Here is a 6,850-nt window from a genome sequence, read left to right as displayed (position 1 = left end):
CAGGTAGAGTCTAATCAGTCAGAGTCCTACACTCCTGTGTAAATCCTACACTCTGGACCTTTAAAGAATCAAATGTAAATATAGTCTACTCACTACGCAGATTATATCACTGGTGCATTAATATGTATGTTGCATTTTTTCATAATGTATTTTGAATAGTAGTATTAGTATTTACTTTATTATTATAGTATATACTAGTATTTATAATGCTCACAGTATATTTTGTTGTTAATACTTTTACTTAAGTAAAATTTTGAATGCAGGACTTTTACTTGAATTTAATATTTAGTATTTTTGTTATGTGGTATGCTACTTTTAATAAAAAGTCCAGAGTTTAGGATTCAGTGAGATCTAGCAGTATTGTTGCAGATCACAACTCCATTTCCAAGTGGAAGGAAAAGCTATCAGCCAGTGTTTGATTTTTCCCTTCTGGGCTACTTTAGAAACATAACATGGCGGACTCCATAGAAGTTGACCTGGGTGTTCACCCAGGTAGTTGAGTGCCAATGACCTTCTGGGCTCACTCACTGCAGAGTACTCTGTCCTGGGCCGTTAATATTACACACCAGTTTGTGATGTTTCCAGTTAAGATGCTTTCTATTTCTCCTCTGTAAAAGTTAAATCATCATCACAAAGACCTTGTGCGCACCTGAATGTTACATGCAAGGATGCCTTGCATCTTTCTAAAATTGAAACCTGTTACTATTTCGAGTGACAAAGACATATGTTCTATTAATTAAAAAGTCATATTAGTTAGACATGTTGGCCTTAAGTCATTCTCGCCTTGTCAGATTACAACAAATGGTGTAGTTATCCTTGTTGAAAACAGTAGCATAATGCTGTGACAATTAAAGGAAGCAACAGCCGACCTCATCAAAGACGAGGCAATCTCACTCTGGTCATTCTCTTTCATCAGTCTTTTCACATTTTTTCTTTGTTTACTGTGTAGAATTTTATTTCCCCCCTAATTGCATCCAGCCTCATTGCTGCCTGGGGCATTGTGCAGATTACGGGTAGACTTGCCACCGCTTGTAACTTATTGAAGTTTAAAATGATTTTCTGCTCTCCCATGGGCATGCCATTTGCATGCAGCACAGCAGTAACTAATAGATGTAATCTTGCTATAATGTGCCTGCATTATGCTTTACTTTATATGACACTTCCATTGATAGCAAGCCTTTAAACACAGTTACTTGATGGAAGTATTTGAATGACATTTGTCAATGATGATATTTTTAACTACAGAAATATTGCCAAGGAAACAGGAAATTGTGCTGCAGTGTAAAAGGCATTCACAGCACGACACTAAAATTACATGAAAGTACATGTAAAGCCGTTTAACTTTTATATATTATAATTTTACACTATATAAATGGATGTGATTCATGTGTGTAAGTCCTAAAGCTGCTATGACAGCTAAGTTACAACTGTTAACAAATAGCCTCAATAAGAAGCCTGAAAATGTTATCTTAATATGGCCATCAAAAGCAGCATGAGTGTAGTTAATGCAGAGCTCAAATGTTCTCTTGTTATACTAAATGTGTGTGATTAATTTCTCCCGTTGAGTGAAACAAACCAACGTGCTGTGCCTGTCACATTGATAGATATGGAAAGCATTAGCATCAACTGCTAGTGTGAATGAAAACTAGGCACGATGGATTTGCCTGATGAACAGTTGTAGTGTATGGACTGTGCACATCACTGTAATGTATAGATAACACTTTAAAGGAGAAGAGAGGATTTCCCTCAGGGCCTGTTAGTGTGAAGTAAAAAATTTCACCAACAATTGAGTACCCCTTGTTAAATTAAATAGAACTTCAGCTGTACAAATGGCTGCTGTTTTAAGTGACCACACCACAGAGACAGTATGAAACTGTTTAGTCTTGGCAGTTTTCCTAACATGATCATCACATTTTTTAGATCTATTTATGTTGTGCCTGTCTCTATGTGTTTCTCTTATTTCTTCTCTGTCTCTTCCTCCCTGTCTCTCTCTTTGAATTTCACTCTTTTACACTCACACTTCCTCTATTCCTCTCTCTCCCCATCACTCCTTCTCTCAGGCAGTTAGACGGCCTTTAATTGCCAGACATTAAAAAGAATGCTAGAGAAGAAGAATCCCCAGGGGCCATTGGCAGGCTAAATGGCAGCTCTACTGCCATCGCCTCCTCCTACATGCAGCAATGAAGACGTGTCAACATAATCTTGGGCAATTTGCAGTCATCATCAGGGGGACTGATTAATTTTCTCACTGAGTGTCTGTTGTAAACAGCAAGATTGTATTTCTACATTTTCACGTCTTACTTTAAATGTTTCAAAGCAAGGTAGTGACCGTCAACAAAATGCACTCACATGGATCCTAATCCCCCTTTTTAAGGTGTTGTTAAAAGCAGATAATAGATTATTTTAAAAGGGGCTTAAGGCCCTGACACAGTCTATACTAATAGAGATCTTACATATTTATTGTATGTCACAGTGTGTGAGATAGATCTAACAAAATGTTAGTAGCAATCTCTGTCAGACTGTACGGTATCAATGTGAGATTATGAAATTGATTTCCTGAATTGTAGTGTCATGATATCAATCAGGAAAAAAAGACATGTATGCAGAGACACTTCAATTACTGGTGTCACCCATTTGTGCCGCCCTCATGCTTTGAAAATGCATCCAGTGTGTTCTGTAACATTTCATGCCGTATTCAGATCAGTTGGGTTGTAGCAGCAGCCATATTGTGAGAATCTAGACATAAATTTCTGATAGTGTCAAAATGTCAGAATGTTTAACAGCTATCAGCAGACATGCCTCACAGTGCGATAGGACCATAGGTTTGATGACCAAAAGTTTCACTGCATTTTCTCATGATAGATACACTGTTAAAATAGGTTCCTTAGACAAAATAAAAATAGCATTCCATAAAACAATGTTTTACAATTAACTGTCTTACAACACTAATGCATATGCACACAAATACACGCGATCCTCTAAAATTTGTCATATGAATTCTTAGAGACTGAAGTTGAGTGTTCCCTTTTCATTTCCAACCTCAGTCATGTTATTGGTTTGGAGGAGAAGACACAATTCTTCCTCCTGTTTAATATTCTTATCTCAGTTTTCCCGCTATGCCTGCAGTGTGCGGTGAATTCTCTCCCCCTCTCTATCTCCCAGCCCTAGAGTTCCCTCTCATTGACGGGGAAACTGTATCAGCACAGATACAGAGTGAAATGAATTTGGGGTTTATGAAACGCAAGGCATCATATAAGAAAAAAAGTCCCACAGACATAGAGAGATAAGTTATCGTAAAATGGATTTAGTCCCGTTTCACTCCAGTCATTATCCTGTATCGGAGCATAGCGACTCTGATGGCAGGGAGTTATCCTCCAGTGTGGCGAGGGTTCGGATGTGTCAGGGCTATCACGGCAGACATCCCTTTGTCATCCACTGCATTTGGCAAAGACTTGAGAAGAATCATATGCAGTCAGGTAGGAAACAAAGTTGAGCATAAAACACAAAAACAATAAATACACAAAATGTATACTTTACCTAACAACCTACCTAACCTAACCTGTGTTTATATGTTTTGCCAAAGGTCTTTGCGAAGAATTAAAACAAAAATAGTATTAGGTAAAAAATATATGCAGAGTTAAAATGCAGCTTTAGCCTCAGTGAGTATCTTTTAACCAAAAACAGGCAGCGGTCAAAACCAGGCAGGCAAACAAAGAAGACAAATTTAACTATGTAAGGGGCAGGTGAAGAATCAAAGTGGGAGACATTTGGATTAAAGCAGGTAGGATCAGGCAATATGAAACAAGAACACTTGGCTCAATGCAAAGAACAAAGTATGGCCAAGGACTAGTGGAAGTGTGCCGGTATATACACTACTGAGTTAATCAGAGGGAATGGGAAGCATATGAGTAAGTGGGTGGAGCAGATCAGGTGGAGAAACTGGCAGGGAGGACAGGAGGAAGTGGCTGTGTCTGAAACTACAAGAGAGTTAATCTTTTAGTACAACATTGCGTATGTAGACACGAAGTGCATATTTACATCCCTTTTACAGGATTCCCATTTTTAAACCATTTGGATCATAAATAAAGTCAACCTGAGACAGCATATGTGCTATGTGTAAATAGAAAGTTTGATTGGCATAGCAACTGAAGTGAAGAGGGCAGGCCTTAGTTGATCTCCACAGTCGCCAAATGTAAGACAGAAGGTAAATTAGCTATTGACCGTGTAACATCAAGTTAAAAAATGTAACTTTTATTGTATTGCGAGAGAAGTTTGGGTTTTCCTATTGACTTTGACAGACCATTTATTCAGTAATTTTGGAACTAGCCTCTCGTGGCTGTTAGAGGAACTTCATCTTATGTAACTTCCACATTTGCATTTGCATTTTTTGGATCCCCATTGGCGTCCACAAAGTGGTGGCTAGTCGTCCAGGGCTTCACGTGTTTTGTGAAGGATGCTACCAATGCCAGGGATGATGTGCTGCCTTGCTATTCCTGTCTGCCCTTTTGGATATAGATGGTACATCAGCTTTTGACAACAAACTCCAATCAGAGCGCAGTGTCTACTTCATTCTCCACAACACAGTGCTTGCCTATGTCCCAAGCTGTGTGTGGTGGCTGCCCACACTGAGTTTTAGTGTTTATGCAGGTGCTGCAGCTGGATCTCTGCTATAGGTCCCCCCATGGACACACTGCAGACTGGCTGACTAGGCTGGAGTATTTCTTTTCACTGTTTACTCTGGCAAGTCAAGTCTGGGCCCTGCTGAGAGCTATTCTTGAGGTGCTTCATTTTTGTCACTTTGACTCATGTGGTGATCCACACCAGGACAGACACATAAACACTCATTCTTTCTCTATTTATCCAAACACACTCACACACATATAGAGAGACTGACTCACTCAGTAAAATACCCGTAATAATCCACATGACATGCACACACACAGCCATGCACATAATCCTACACTATACCCTGCCAACAAAATTTAGTACACCCCACCACTACCTTGCCTAGTTGTCATGAGACAGCTGCAGAGTTCTGACAAGTTAATTTCAGCCCTGAGTTGACCCCCAGCTAATTATCCTTCAACTCTGTAAACACTAGTAGCACCAGTTAACACCAATTAATGGCCACTAATCATTGCCAGATGCTGCACCTTGAGTAATTTGCCCCGCTTCCTACACTTGCACTTAGAATTTCACACAGTCACATGAGTCTGGATTTCTACATTGTTTTGAACACTTGCACAGACTATTAACCAAGGATGTTTGTGCACCATTGATTTCCTGCACTCGTACTATTTCACATGGCATTATATACACACCTACATGGGTATACTAATTCCTCCTTTATTTGATAATCAAACCTGAAGCTCTTCTTTAATCTGAAAGTAGTCCACATGTGACCATATCATTGCCATTACATAAATATAATACATACAGTATGAGTAAGATTTAGAGGTGCTATCTCCATAAAGACAAGCAAGGGAATCAGATTTCCTCATATTAACAATCTATGGATGATTTCTTTAGATAACATGGCAAAAATATGTAGATATAATTTTCTGTGCATGCATTGTTTGTATTGCTTTAAACACACGCAGAGAAAGAATAACACAAAGAATAGTTAAGCATTATGAAAACACATTTTACTAGATCCCCAAACAAAATCATTTCTGAGCAGCAAATAATCAAAAGCTTTATTCTCTTCCCTATTTCTGTCTGCTCCAACATTATTCTTGATTTGCTGCTTCATTGTTTGTATTGATTAGTCGAGTGTGTACTGCTTGCTGTCTTGCCTGCCAACTGTACTGTTGCCAAGGGAAAGCGTGAACAAACCTCTGCCAGCACCAGCCTCCACCAGCAACAGCTGTGCCACATATGCTGCCGATCAATATAAACAAACATGGCCTCCCTGCACCAGGGATAAGGATTGACAGGTATGATTCATCTTCTGTGCCACTGGTGGGAGGTGGAAGTAATAATAAGCAGAGACAGATCTTTTCCCATTGCGGTGCGACCACTGGGGCTAGTAGGGGTAGGTCGGAGAGATCATTCGCCCCCCAAGGTAACTGGCAGGGTTCCCCATATAACCCCTCGCAGTTTTGCTGAGGATTAGAGCAGCATGGATCCACCAGGGCTGTAATTTGTGGCGTTCCGTACACAGAGCGAGCAGCAAAGATGAATGGGGAACGGGCATGGATCATTGGTGCTGTGCCAGTCGCACTGAAACTGAGCATATTCAACACAGACAGCAGGGAAGATCACAGTATCCAAGTGATTCATGACACTCTGCCTCTTAATAAGTACTTTGTAAGCTACACCATTTCAGCATATGAACATCTCATCAAGTGAATGGTGTTTGATGCATTTCACTCTGAAAAATAATGATGAAATTTCTATGCAAGCACCATTTAAGGATTTTGATCATTGCACTGTGGTCCTTTGTGGCTACATGACAGGAGTTCAGCAGCTTGTACATCACGTATGCTATTGTCTCAGGGGCACAGCTGAAGACACGGGCCATGGAGGACAATAGCTGCACAGAGTGGGTATGACGTCCTCTTGATGAAGAGTAATGGCTTGAAACAATATTTCCCCAAGGAGTGGAATTGAAATCTGAACACTGTGATATGGTTTCATCGCCATGCAATTTAGAGATGTCAGATCAGTTTTGCTGGGGCCAGCACTGTATGTAACACAACCACAGGAGGAATGGATAATATACTGATAGCAATGCTGTTTTCGGCAGCACAAGACCTGGGATATCACGGTGAAGGGTGAATAAATATAGTTTCAGAGAGTAAACAGAAAATAAAGTCACAAGTCGGTGGTTTACATAGAGCTGTTTACT

This window comes from Morone saxatilis, unplaced genomic scaffold, assembly GCF_004916995.1.
Source record: "Morone saxatilis isolate NCDOM2014 unplaced genomic scaffold, NCSU_SB_2.0 Contig9, whole genome shotgun sequence".
NCBI lineage: Eukaryota > Metazoa > Chordata > Actinopteri > Moronidae > Morone > Morone saxatilis.
This window is presented reverse-complemented; position numbering follows the sequence as displayed.